A 15,091-nucleotide genomic window follows, 5' to 3' on the forward strand; every position below is an offset into this window, starting at 1 on the left:
ATGAGGGCAGGGGGCTATTTCATATAAAGCTTTCATAAAGCATGTGTGAGAAAGACAGGGGTGGAGTTCCCCTTGTGGCTCAGCAGCTTAAGAATCCACCTAGTATCCACGAGGATGCGGGTTCACTCCCTGGCCTTGCTTAGTGGGTTAAAGGATTCAGCATTGCCGTGAGCTGTGGTGTAGATCAAAGATATGGCTTGGATCCCGTGTTGCTGTGGCTTTTGTGGCTGTGGCCGGCAGCTGCAGCTCCAATTCGACCCCTAGCCTGGGAACTTCCATATGCTACGGGTGCAGCCCTAAAAAGACAAAAAAGAGAGAGAGGGAGCGAGAAAGATGGGGACGAGCGATGCCTGTGAAATTTTATACCTGAGCAATTACAAGGCCCGAGATGCCATCATCTGAGATGAGGAAGACAGTGGAAGGAGTCAGTTCAGGGTCTGAAGACCAGATCATGTTAAGTCTGAGACAACAGACTTTGGAAAGGACAGCTGGATATAACTGGAGAGACACACATTTCAGGTTCATAGGAACGTTTCCCAGATTGACAAGTCAGGAGTAGTCTGCAGCTATGCTCATTTTCTTTTTTCTTTTTGGTCTTTTTTTATTTTTACCATTTCTAGGGCTGCTCCTGCGGCATATGGAGGTTCCCAGGCCAGGGGTCCAATCGGAGCTGTAGCCACCGGCCTACACCAGAGCCACAGCAACTCGGGATCCGAGCCGTGTCTGCAACCTACACCACAGCTCACAGCAACATGGGATCCTCAACCCACTGAGCAAGGCCAGGGATCGAACCCGAAACCTCATGGTCCCTAGTCGGATTCGTTAACCACTGTGCCACAATGGGAACTCCTTTTTTTTTTTTAAAGTGAAAGATAGATTTGTATTTGCATCTATCTGTTCCAGTCTGCTGTACACTGATATTTAGCTGACAGAGTTGATGTGATGAGTTTGGGGAGGATTAAGGTGAAATAATGTATACAAAGAGCATCACAGAAGAGATGTTTGGTAAGTCGGTCCTAATATACATTGTGTACTCACATTTTTCTAGGACTTGTATTAAGCACTATGCCTAAATTAACATATTTAATCTCTCCGGTCAATTGATGAGGTATATAATATTTTAAGCTCATTATATAAAAGAGGATACTGATGTCCCAACAACTTAAGAATCTTGCTCAAGGTCACAGGGCTGATAAGCAGCAGACCCTATATTCAAACAAAAGTCTTTTTACTCCTGAACCAACATTCTTAACCTACTTGCTATACGAGAGTAACAAACTCAGAAGCCTTAGGAGTAATGTAAATTTATGCAGCATTTCCTATATCCAACGCCTACTCAACACTTACACATGGGTGTCTAATGGGCATTTTAGACTTCACATGGCCAAACAGAATCCTTTATTTTCCCAACTAAATCTGTTCTTCCTTCAGTCCTTCAGTTTCCCACATCAATTAATGGCATTGTCATCTGTCCAGTTGCTTAAGCCAAAAACCTAAGAATTGTCCTTGCTCTCTCTCTTTTCCTCATCTAATGCATCCAACTCATCAGCAAGGCCTGATGGCTCTATTTCCAATATTTATCCCATTTGTATATATTCTGTTCATATTCAAGTTCCAACCAGGATTTCAAGCTTCCTTATCTGTTATCTGGATTCTTTTGAGTACTCACTGGTCTTCCTGCTTCCATTCTTAGCCTCTAAAGCCATTTTTCCCACAGCAACCAGAATGAACTTTAAAAATAGAAATCAGACCATGCTTTGAAAGCTTCTATAGCTGCCCATCAGATTTAGAATAAAATCCCATGGGTATAGAGGGAACATACCTTAACATAATAAAAGCCATTTACGACAAACCCACAGCAAATATCATACTCAATGGAGAAAAGCTGAAAGCCTTCCTGCTTAAATCTGGAACAAGACAAGGATGCCCACCCTCCCCACTTTTATTCAACATGGTATTGGAAGTCCTAGCCATAGCAATTAGAAATAAAAGGTATCCAAATTGGAAGAGAAGAGGTAACATTGTCACTGTATGCAATTTCTACTAAATATAGAAAACCCTAAGGACTCCACATAAAACCTACTCGAACTGATCAATGAATTCAGCAAAGTAGCAGGATATAAGATTAACATTCAGAAATTGGTTGCATTTCTGTATACTAACAATGAAATATTAGAAAAGGAATACAAAAATACAATATCTTTTAAAATGGCACCCCCAAAAATTAAATACCTGGGAATAAACCTGACCAAGGAGGTGAAAGTCATAAGTGAGAAATATAAAACATTAATCAAGGAAATTAAAGAGGATTCATAGAAATGGAAAGATATTCTGTGCTCCTGGGGTTAGAAAAACTAATATTGTAAAAATGGCCATACTATCCAAAGCAATCTATAGATTCAATGCAATCACTATCAAATTACCCATGATATTTTTCACAGAATTAGAACAAACAATCCAAAAATTTATATGGAACTATAAAAGACTCAGAATTGCCAAAGCAATCCTGAGGAACAAAAACCAAGCAGGAGGTATAACTCTCCCAGACTTCAGGCAATATTACAAAACCACAGTCATCAAGACAGTGTGGTACTGGTGGTACCAAAACAGACATACAAACCAATGGAACAGAATACAGAACCCAGAAATAAACTCGGACACCTATGGTCAATTAATCTTCAACAAAGGACGCAAGAATACAAAATGGGAAAAAGACAGCCTTTGCAGCAAGTATTGCTAGAAAAGCTGGATAGGCACATGTAAATCAATGAAACTGGAACATACCCTGACACCATGCACAAAAATAAACTCAAAATGGCTTCAAGACTTAAATATAAGACACCATCAAACTCCTAGATGACAACATAGACAAAACATTCTCTGACATCAACCCTACAAATGTTTTCTTAGGTCAGTCTCCCAAGGCAACAAAGTAAAAGCAAAAATAAACCAATGGGACCTAATCAAACTGACAAGCTTTTGCACAGCAAAGAAAACCATAAAAAAAAAAAAAGACAACCTATAGAATGGGAGAAAATAGTTTCAAAGGATGCAACTGACAAGGGCTTAATCTCTAAAATATACAAACAACTTATACAACTCAACACCAAAAAGCCAACAATCCAGAGTTCCTGTCATGGCTCAGTAATTAATGAATCTAACTAGGAACCATGAGGTTGTGGGTTTGATCCCTGGCCTCGCTCAGTGGGTTAAGGATCTGGTGTTGCTGTGAGCTATGGTGTAGGTTGCAGACACAGCTTGGATCTGGTGTTGCTGTGACTGTGGCATAGGTCAGTGGGTACAGCTCCAATTAGACCCCTAGCCTGGGAACCTCCATATGCCCTGAGTATGGGCCTAGAAAAGACAAAAAAAAAAAAAAAGAAAATATATTTCTCCAAAGAAGATATATAGATGGCCAACAAGCACATGAAACAATGCTCAACATCACTGATTATTAGAGAAATGCAAATCAAAACTACTATGAGGTACCACCTCACACCAGTCAGAATGGCCATCATTAATAAGTCCACAAATAGCAAATGCTGGAGGGGGTGTGGAGAAAAGGGAACCCTCCTGCACTGTTGGTGGGAATGTAAACTGGTACAACCACTGTGCAAAAGAGTATGGAGGTACCTCAGAAAACTAAATATAGAACTAGCATATGACCCAGCAGTCCCACTCTTGGGCATATATCCGGACAAAATTTTTCTTGAAAAAGACACATGCACCTTCATGTTCACTGCAGCACTATTCATGAGAGCCAAGACATGGAAACAACCTAAATACATACTGACAGATGAATGGATTAAGAAGATGTATCCACAATGGAATACTACTCAGCCATAAAAAAGAACAAAATAATGCCATTTGCAGCAACATTCATGGAACTAGAGACTCTCACACTAAGTGAAGTAAGTCAGAAAGAGAAAGACAAATACCATATATCATTTATATCTGGAATCTAATACATGGTACAAATTAACCTTTCCATAGAAAAGAAACTCATGGACTTAGAGAACAGACTTGTGGTTGCTGAGTGGGAGGGGGAGGGAGTGGGATGGACTGGGAATCTGGGGTTAATAGATGCAAACAATTATATTTGGAATGGATAAGCAGTGAGATCCTGCTGTATAGCACTGGGAACTATATCTAGTCACTTGTGATGGAGCATGGTGGAGGATAATGTGAGAAAAAGAAGGTATATAAGTATGTGTGACTGTGTCACTTTGCTTTACAGTAGAAAATTCACAAAATACTGTAAACCAACCATAATGGAAAAAATAAAAATCATTAAAAAAAATTAAAAATTGAATAAAATCCCAAAGCCTCACTACAGCCTGTAAGATTCTCCATGATCTGCCCTCTGCTCTCTTCCTGACCTCATTGTAAATTAGCGACTGTCTTGCTCATTATATTTTAGTTGCACTGACCTTCTTTACCATGAGCAAACCAAACCCTTGCTGCTGCAAAGTCTTGCAATTGCTGTTGGCTTTGCTTACCATCTCTATCCCGGGTTCTTCATATCACTGAGGCCTCAGAGCAAATGTCATCTCAGGAAGGACTCTGGTCCCCTCCATCTATATTATCACTTCCTTCCACAAACACTCCACACCACATCATCTTATTTTATTTACTTCATCAGGTACTTGTTTTACTTGAATCATCCCTGTTACTTTTTTGTTTATTCATTTTTATTTATTTTATTTTTTTAATTTATTTTTTATTGTTATTTCCTCCAACACACTTTTTTTTTTTTCCCCCACTGAAGAACTACCATATGACCCAGAAATCCCACTCTTGGGCATATATCCAGACAAAACTGTCCTTAAAAAAGACACATGCACCCACGTGCTCATTGCAGCTCTATTCACAATAGCCAAGACATGGAAACAACCCAAATATCCATTAACAGATGACTAGATTAGGAAGAAGTGGTATATATACACAATGGAATATTATTTGGCCATAAAAAAGAATGAAATAATGCCATTTGCAGCAACATGGATGGAACTAGAGACTCTCATCCTGAGTGAAATAAGTCAGAAAAAGAAAGACAAATACCATATGTATACTCATTTTTATCCGTCTCTCTCCAGTAGAATGCAAGCTTCATAAGATTTGAGACGCTGTCCTTTTTTTTTTTTCATCTATTTTTGCTTTTTAGGGTGGCACCTATGGCATATGGAAGTTCCCAGGCTAGGGATCAAATTGGAGCTGTAGCTGCTAGCCTATGCCACAGCTACTGCAAAGTGGGATCCAAGCCACGTCTGTGACCTATGCCACAGCTCACAGCAACGCTGGATCCTTAACCTACTGAGCAGGGCCAGGGATCAAACCTCACCCTCATCCTCATGGATACTAGTCGGATTCATTTCTGCCGAGCCACGACAGGAACTTCCGAGACCCTGTCCTTCTTATTCCCTGCTATTGCTGCAGGGCTTGATGCAGAGCCTGACACACAGAAGACCTTCAACAAGGATTTGTTAAATAAAACTGGTTGAGTGTCAGATAGTAGGAAGTAAGTATTGAGGTGCTGCCAAAGAGGATGCATGCTCAACTTAAGAAAAACGATTTATGTATTTATTTTTTAAATCTATTTTTAAAATGAATTAATCAATTAATTAATTGGGCCACACCTGAGGCATGTGAAAGTTCCTGGGCCAGGGATCGAACCCTTGCCACAGCAGCAACACAAGCCATTGCAGTGACAATGCTGGATCCTTAATTCATAGAACCACAAGAAAACTCCAAAAAAATTTAAATTTAAATTTCTTTAAAATACTTTACTACAGTATACTTATTAGAATACTGAAACAGAAAGCAGTGACTTTGGAGCTATGGAGGATACAGAGAAATTGTATCATTCACATGATGGAGGATAATGTGAGAAAAAGAATAACAATTAAAAAATTAAAGAATGGATATGTATGTATTATTGGGTAACTTTACTGTACAGTAGAAATTGAAAGAACATTGTAAATCAACTATATTAAAAAAAGAAAAATAACAAAATAAAATGTTTGTTGGCAAATCAAAAGGTCTTTTAGAATTGACAATCCCTATACTCTACCTCCTGACACACACTCACCAATTCCATAAGGCTGAAGACCTGAAAACCTAGAGACAGAATAACACTAAATTCCAGCATGGAAGTGAGCACCAGCTTCCCAGCCAAATTTTTGTGCCCTAGATCTGTAATGATTGCACAGAACAAATTATCCAGCTACCTAGTCTTTCTTAAATATGACACATACAATGAATGTGTTATTTCCCCCTCGCAGGAAATTTGTGGATGAGAAATGTTACAAATCCATGAAAACGAGTTTGGGTTCAGAGGAAAATAAGGGATTGACACCCCTACTCACCAGGAAAATAAAATAGAACTAGAGATACTCAAGAAAAAAGGTATGAATTTACATAAGTTAAATGGGATACCTTTATTTATTTAATTTATTTACTTTTTTAATATTAATACTTTAACTTTTTTTTAATGTACACAGGGGTCTCAGAGAAAAAAGAAGTAAAAACCCAAACAGGATGCTTTTAAAAAAGATTTTACAGCTAGGGTAAGTATCAAATATATCTTCTCTAGTTGCTGGGCCCTAAATATTCAGTTTATAATTTCTAGAACCCAAGTCTCGATGCATCCTGGCTGGAGCTGTTCATGGGTCTTACTTCAGAGTCTATCAGGAGAAATGCCAAGAGAGCGGGTGTATCCATAGCCAAGAGGGACAGGCATTCTTCACTTAATTCAGTTCAAATCCACTTGATGAGTGTATAAGAACTGCTGTTACTCAAGATCTCCCATTATAAAATATTTGAGCTGACATCAAGATTGCAGTAGTTCTTAGGAATGTTATATTCTGAAGAGAGTAAGATGAGGATTTACCTACCATGGGCTATAGGTTTTCAATAAAGGGAAAGTACTGATGATGGGGTTTCCATTTGATGATAGTAAACAAAAGCCTGATTGAAGTAGATTGAGGGGAGAAGGAGAGGTGGGGAGATAAAGACAACCTTTGAACATTTTGCTGTGAATGGGAGGGCAGATATGGAATAGTAACTGGAAGGGGCTGCAAAGACCACTTGGCTTCTTTTGGCCAAGCTTGAGTGCTCAAGAGAGGGAGAAAATGATGATCAAGGGGCAGAGGAGAGAGATGCGATGCAAAGTCCTGGAGAAGGCGGAGGGGGGGAGAGGGTCTAGTCTGCAGTGGAGAGGATGGACTGGGTTCAGGGATTGTGTCTACAGAAAGAAGAGAGTGCACTCCTAGATTGGGGAACAAGTAATCAGTTTTCCTGTGATTTCTTCTATTTTCTCAGTAAAATTGAGATCAATGAACATGGTTTTGTAGGTTGTGGGCACAATGAGATGGTGTGAAACAGCTGTTTTAGAGACCAGGGAAGTGAAATGACCTGAAACACACAGTCAAAGTGCTGGGTAATGCTGATGGCTCATCTGAGATTTGTGGTGCTTAATTAAGAATGAATTCAAGGAGCATGGGTGAGTATTATTCTCCGATGCTCTTTCTTGTGCACGTGCTGAGTAGGTGAAGAGTTGGTCTAACCAGTTCTGAAATGTTGCCTGTGAGTAGGGTGGGCAACTGCGGATGTTTATAAAGGAGCAGTCTGAATGATGAACCCTGCAGTCTAATCTAGATACCGAAAGAAATGAGGGATGTGTGTGAGAAAGGTTGACTGGAGTGAGGGACAGTGGGAAGGTGGTGGGGTCAATGAATTAGAAGTCATTGTGGGGTACAAGCTTAAGCAGTGGGAACAGGAGGGATGGCCTGGAAAGATGGCAAGTGGGAGTCTGAGAGTGGACACTGGACATCAAGATTCTGGAGATGGTTCAGTTATTGGTAATGAAAGGGTCAAGGATAAAGATGGGAGAGAAGATGAGGTAGTTGGGTGGAGGAAAAGATAACACAAAGTGATAGCAATTTACCATGAGACCAGAATATTGAATGGATCATATACATGGGTGCGAAAGTGCTTGCAAATGACAACAAAATTTGTATAGGAAAGAAAGAGTGGGTAAGCTGCTGCAATGTTCAGTGAATTCAGAGTGACCCAGAGGTCGTGGATGGCTACACTCAGGAAGAGTCATGAGTAATGTAGTCTGATGGCATGCACTTCCGTGGACCCAGGTTTTCAAGAGAGAAGGGCAAGAAAATGGTCCCTAAGCCACAAGGAAGAGTAAGGAGGATGCCTCCACTATTTCTAGGCCCTACACTGAGTAGAATGTGGGAGGGAAGTAGCTGTCTCTTGAGGGCACTGCATGGGTAGCTCAGGGGCCAAGGGAGACCCAAGTGTCAGAGTAAGGAAAGGAAACAATGGGCTCAGAGACCGTGTATGAAGGAAATCTTGACAATTTCTGGACCAGGAGGTGCCGCAGCATGGTGGAAAGGTTGGCAAAGATTAGTTTATATCAGGAGATGTGTCAGGCCATATGGGGCTAAGTGTCAGCATGATTACAAAAGGCTTGGACCTCTGATGGTAACTAAGGGCAACAGGAACTAAGAAATATGAGAAGAATGGTGATGGAGGGTGAGAGAGGCAGAGAGGGCAAAGAAAAAATTTTGGAACTGAAGTTCCTCAAGGATCTTATCTGCTTGAATGGCAAAGCTCCACAAAATAAGAGAATATAAGGTACATAAACAGGTGGACTTGAATATCATTTTGTCACTTAATTACCACATGACTTAGGAAAACATATGTGATATATTTAACTCTAAATCACATAATCTATAAGACAGTTTGAATTCTGCACACCTCATAGTGTTGCTAAATAGGTTAAGTGTTGGTTAATATGTTTTACTTTTGTATAAAAAATAAAGTACACTGGATTTATTTTTTGGGTGGCCAAGCATGTATTTCCCTCTTAACAATATCTTTTATTTTATTAAAGTATAATTGATTTATAATGTTGTGCCAATTTCTGCTGCATAGCAAAGTGACCCAGTCATGCATATACATTCCCTTTCTTATATTCCATCACAGTCTGTTCCAAGAGCCTGGATATAGTTCTCTGTGCTTAAGAATATTTTAATTTACTCTTAAGCAATTCTGTCTTCCTCATTAGAGAAAGTTTACGTAACAATCAGAGGTCCTATATGTTAGGTTTGTCCCAGAAAAAACAAGACTTAGCTCTAGGCTCTCACCTAGCTCCTGGAGAGATATGACTAAGACATGACTAAGCCTTCCCCAAATCATGTGACCCAATCTTAAAGACTACCCCACTACCCAGGAGAATGTCTAAACTTTTCTTCATATCCTACTAACAATTCTCCCAAACGGATTGGTCTGTTCCTTTTTCACCCTATTTACGTAGTTTGTTGAAAGTACACAGATTGGTCTGTTCCTTTTCATCCTATTTACGTAAGAAATGGCCAATCAGCTTCTGCACAGAAACCCCCTTTCTTGGCTCCCACATATAACCTCCCTTCTTGAGCAGGTTGACTGCTGACCTCCCTTTGTGAGTCAACCCAGCAGCATAACCCGCTGATAAAGTCCTTTATGCCTGAACTCAGGTCTCAACCTTTCAGCCAACCTTACGCTATATAACTAGCTAAACAAGAGGCCCCATGCTTGGGGTTTAAATCTCAGCAGAGGGACAAAGAAGCTAATAATGGGAGAGTTCCTTTTCATCCTGGTGGGGTGGACTTTCTCTGATGGTTCTGTCTGGGAGGCCCTCTAGGACCTCCTGCTTCTTTCTTCCAGGGCTGCCTTCCTTCTTGCCTATTTTCCGGGCTGGCTCTTCAGGCTTCCAACTGTTGTAGGAGCTCCCAATACCTTTTCAACCAAATCCCATTAGTTTTAGTTAGTCAAAATCAATATGTTGTAAGAAGCCAAAGAATGGAGTGACTGTTGTGGCTCAGTAATAAGGAACCTAACTAGTATCCATGAGGACATGAGTTCGATCCCTGGCCTTTCTCAGTGGGTTAAGGATCTGGCGCTGCCACGAGCTGCAGTGTACTTGCAGACACAGCTTGGATCCTCTGAGCCTGGGAATTTCCATATGTCGCAGGTGTGGACCTAAAAAGAAAAAAAAAAAAAAAAAAGAAATGAAAAGAAAGAAACCAAAGAACCCTAACTGATATATTACTACATATTATATAAATGTTGTTATTGATACTACCACTACTAATAGCAGTAAAAACAACATGTTTACCACTATAGACAGAAATAGCCAAGGCTTAATTGGAAAAAATAAATGAAGAGATCGAGTTCATATCATTCCCTGGAGTCCTGGCAACATTTTCAATTTATTCTCCTTTAAGGGCTATCAATCCCAATCAATGTCATCACCCATCTCCAGAAGGCTCTCGGCAACAATTTTAAGACACCTTTCTAAAGCTGTAAATTTGCCAAAGCAGTCACAGTAAATCCAAGTCTATGCCATTAAGAAATAGTAGCACAGGGCAAGGCATTTTAAGAATGTGAGTGGGGAGGGATAAATCAGATAAAAAGATAAATGAGCAACCTGAAAAAGCAATGACTCAAAAAAAGGGAGCATCCATTCTAATTTATAATGCAAAAGGCTCCGCTGTCATCATCCGTCTTAGACTGCAACAGCACACAAAGCTTCTTTGCAAATTCAATAACCAGTTTGGATAACTAATATCCACATTAAAACCCCTCAAACTTCATCGTGCATGAAGAGGATGCTGACATCCCAGGCTCCTGAATGTCTCCCACTTTATCCCCTGGAACTTAAGGAGAGGCAATTTGGAAATTATAAAATATTTTCTCTCTCTAATGGATGGGAAGTGAGGCTAAGAGAAAAGAATGTGAACAAAGAAGTACTGAATATAAATCTAAGTTATAATACTTTGAAATAGAAGGAGATCAAAAACATGCTTATTATCAGCTATTCTGCTTCTTCTGCGGGCTTTTTGGCTGCTTGGTCTCAGACCACCTCCAAGACTCCAGGCATTCCTTGCTTCATTCCTTTTACTTCATTTTGTCCTGTCTTTAGGTAGCTTTTGACATCCCTTGTGAATTCCCCTCCCTAAAGTAGCTTGGAGAATGTAGCTTCCTCAGTCCCCAATTCTATGTGGCCTTGGAAGATAAGCAGACAGATCTTTCTAGTTTTAAGCGTTTTGATGCTAATTATGCTATAGAAAATAACAAAGAATCACAAAAGTAATAAGCTGGAGACATGATAAAGGTTTCCAGAATTGCACAAAATATGTGGGTCTCTGGCCTTTCATTTCCAAGCCCTGGTGACTGGAAGTCCTATTGCACTCTTGCTCTCTGATTCTGCAGTGAAGGATGAGTCCATGGCCATTCCTAGCCTTTGTCTGATGATGCTTCTCCACAAGGCCATGCAGAAGCCTTCCTCAAGAGCAGTCTTCTTGCCAGGGCTTGATCTGAAGATTCCAAGCATCACTTTCATGAAGGTATAAATTTTGGCAAATGGAAATGAGACCATTAAGGAGAATCCTTTTTTGGGGGGGGTGGGGGGTAATCTGATCCCTCTGTTGCACTGCCAGATGCAGCCACGCCTCTTCAAATGTCACCACCCAACCCAGATCATCAAAACAGCTTTAGACCTTTTTAGGCCTCTTCCAATTTTTTGGGAAGTCAAATCCAAGGTAAAGCAGGGATGAAGGAAAGGCTAATACTGTGCTTTGTGACTTTCTCTGGATTTCAGTTTTTTTCTATGACTTGGTCTTCACCACTAAAGGCAGAATTAGAGGCAGCAGAGTTGGGGATCACAACTGAAACCACAACTTGGGGAAATGCTTTCCAAGAGCAGTGCTTTGTGTCAACTATAAAATCTCTCTCTAGGGTGGCTAACTGACCAGCTTCAACCTGAGAAAACTTCTAAGGCAGCAAGTGAAAGCAACCGATCCTTAGCAGCAGCCAATAGAATGAGAAAAGAACCATGCCACTTACCTTATGATATATCACATGTCCACTAGGACTTGTGACCAACCCCTGCTATTATGCTTCCCATGCCATTGGACCATATTCTGGGGGAAACCATTGTTAGAAAAAAAATCTTCTAGTAATTTATCTTTCCTGGGCCTCTACATAACTAAGCTCCCCCCTTGTGGGAATGGGACTCCTACACGTTAGCAGTCCCTAAGTGAGAGGCAATCTGACTTTATTTACTCAATCTGAGAGGATAGAAATACTTGTGGTATTAAATGCTGTTGGTAGAAATGGTGCATATTAGTAAATGCAATGAGAGCATGATTTTTCTATAAAAAACATAATAGAACCCATGGTTAAAACCAAATGAAGCAGACTGTCTTAAAAATGGCTATTTCTTTTGATTTGTATTTCATTTTCTGTTCTTTTTTATTTTAATGAATTTTAGTTTTTCCATTTTAGTTGGTTTACAGTGTTCTGTCAATTTCTACTGTACAGCAAAGTGACCCAGTCACACATACACACACACACACATTCTTTTTCTTACATTATCCTCCATCATGCTCCATACTAAGTGTCTAGATATAGTTCCCTGTGCTATACAGCAGGAGCAGCATCTCATTCCTTTCCACTCCAAACACAAGAGTTTGCATCTATTAACTCCAGACTCCCAGTCCACCCCACTCCTTCCCCCTCCCCCTTGACAATCCCAAGTCTGTTCTCCAAGTCCATGAGTTTCTTTTCTGTGAAAAGGTTCATTTGTGCCTTATGTCAGATTCCAGATATACGTGATATCATATGGTATTTGGCTTTCTCTTTCTGACTTACTTCACTTAGTATGAGAGTCTCTAATTCCATCCATGTTGCTGCAAATGGCATTATTTTGTTAAGAGAGCTATTTCTATTCCTAACACTTCATGTAACCAAACCACCAAAATTTCCTTAATGCTATCAAATACTAGACCCTTCACTAGGTTCAAAGAGTGTGAAGATGAGGAAATAGCATCTCTGCTTATAAGAACATCACTTTCTAGTGGTAGACTAATACCTGCACAGGCTCTAACAGAAGATTTTCTCAGAGACCACAGCATTTCTGAAGGATAGGGAAGCAATCACACAGGGGTCACAGAAATATTAAAATTTGTTGAGCTGGAGGTAGGGTGGTCAACACTGATACTGAAAAGGATTGATTGTCTAGAAGTATGACTTTTTAGCAAAAGTAATTGAGACCATTAAGGAGAAGAAACAGATATAATCATTCAGCCAGCAGTGTGGCTAGTGAGTCATCTTCCTAGCTCCCTCCTCTGTACTTTCCAGACAGTTGAGAAAGAGACAGAAAAAGAGAGGCCAGTAAATGCCTGTCCTAATGACTCTGCCCTTGGACTTGACTGTGTTCTTTCTCTCTTTGCATCTGAGAGCTCAGTGGACCCTGACATGCGGTGTCCTGGCTTCTGGTTAGTCCTCCAACTCATAGTTAGGAGCTACTGAATCACCCTGCATTTTCCATGCACTGGAGAGTAATTCTACTATCTGTTTGCACCCAGCTGCCTTACAGAGGCGTTCAGTGGGTTATAACCAGGCCACTGCTGCTTCCCTAGTGTTCTTCCTGCCTTTAGTTTCTCTCCCATCAATTCATCTGATATAATGTTGGCAGCTTAATCTTTCCATAATCCACTTCTAACTAAGCCACTCCCATCCTCTACATCCTTTAATGTGTTCCCATCGCCTGTCATAATCCTCACCAGCTAACAAAAGCACTCAGTGATCTGGCCTCAAACTACTTCTCCAGTTGCTTTTTTAAAAATTTTTTTAATTTTAACTTTAATTTTTTTGTCTTTTCTTCTTACCTTAACCCCAGCAATGACACATAGAATTTCTCCAATCCCATGTGTACACTCAGCTTCCTGCCTCTGGATTTTGCCTATTTATCCTCTTGCTTGCAAAGCGCTTTTTCTCCCACCCTTTGAAATCCCAGCTACATCCAAGCCTCTTTTCAAATGCTGCCTCCAGAAAGTTTTCTTATGATATCTCAAATATACTCTATAAGTTACATGCCTAATAGCCTCTAAATTAATTCAAGAAATATGTGTGTGTGGTATTATTATTCATCACACTTAGGATGACCATTAAGAAATCTACTGTTTAACAGGAGCAGGGAATATAAAGAGTTAATAACATCTATTTATTCAGCAAATATGATTGCTGTTTCTACTAGATTCCAGACACACACAAAACTATTTTCTGGAGGTTTAAGGGCAATTTCCTCCTTCTTATATATATATTTTTTTCCTTATCTGGGTCAGAGTAGAAGAAATATATACCATTTTCTGTGTAGAGGTGGAAACACACTGTTCAATTTTTTAGCCTCGTCATTGGTTGCAATTTTGGGGAAAAAAATGTACCATGACAATTTGAGGATGAGGGTGTAATTTAGAAACAGAAGAGAAAGAAAATAGAATCAGAGAGATAGCCTGTCATAAATTTAGGTCTGGAAAAATCCAATGATCTCCCAAATTAGCTGAAACCTGCTAACTTGAGAAATTAGAAACATCCTCTTTTTCCTGATCTTCCAGAAACTATACCTAGTTTTTACTACGTATAGTTGAATTGCTAGTGGAAACATGGCCAGCACCCTTCTCCCTGTGCTGTGTTTACACAATGCAGGAAGATCAATTACAGACCCACAGACTTTCAGAGAATTGGATTGGATCTTAGCAATCAGGAGTGACCCAGTGGCTGTCTACTTGCATTCTGTGGAGAGCTCTGTGGCTGAATCCAGGTGGGGTTAAGATCCAGGAAAATACTTAACAGGATTCTAGGCATCTACACTCCAGGCTTCATCCAGAGATCTATAATTTTATTAATTTTTTGTTTAAGGTTCTTCACTTTTTCTCCCATCCTTGAAATCCCAGCTATCATCCCAGTGCTTAAAACAGATTGAAACTACTAATCTAGGCCATTTCTTTGATTTTTTCCAGTGAAAAACCTGAGGCTCAGAGAGTTAATGCAACTTACTTAAGGGCACACAAAGGCTGTGACAGAGCAGTTCTCAATAACCTAATGTACATTTCCTCATTTTGGAATATTCCCCAAAGGAGTCGAGAGAAGGAATTAATGGCTAGCTGGCTGGCTGGATAGCTGGTGGATGCATGGATGGATGGATGGATAAATGATTGAGTGAATGTTCAAATGCATGTGCACAGTTGACAAC

At 40.0% G+C, this 15,091-nt stretch overlaps 1 protein-coding gene and 1 long non-coding RNA gene across 13 annotated transcripts in view; one reads left to right on the top strand and one right to left on the bottom strand.

The window, feature by feature from the left end:
- The window catches only part of PDE4B (phosphodiesterase 4B), a 552,462-nt gene that overhangs the window by 156,266 nt on the left and 381,105 nt on the right, over positions 1–15,091 (bottom strand).
- LOC102162258 (uncharacterized) overlaps positions 1–15,091 on the top strand; it is a 156,898-nt gene that overhangs the window by 59,156 nt on the left and 82,651 nt on the right. For 4 of the 5 annotated variants that reach the window (XR_014808071.1, XR_002345461.2, XR_014808069.1 and 1 more), the window contains 3 exons: positions 6,282–6,405; positions 6,501–6,566; positions 7,353–7,501. This is a non-coding gene — a long non-coding RNA (uncharacterized LOC102162258). Of the gene's footprint in view, positions 1–6,281; positions 6,406–6,500; positions 6,567–7,352; positions 10,066–15,091 lie in introns of those variants that run through there. The other variant, XR_014808070.1, reaches the window with a different exon arrangement.

The sequence above is a fragment of the Sus scrofa genome, chromosome 6, assembly GCF_054392235.1.
Source record: "Sus scrofa isolate SSC_HxYL_T2T_F1_AM1 chromosome 6, Sscrofa_HxYL_maternal_Yorkshire_Landrace_v2.0, whole genome shotgun sequence".
In the NCBI taxonomy this organism is placed as follows: Eukaryota; Metazoa; Chordata; class Mammalia; order Artiodactyla; family Suidae; genus Sus; species Sus scrofa.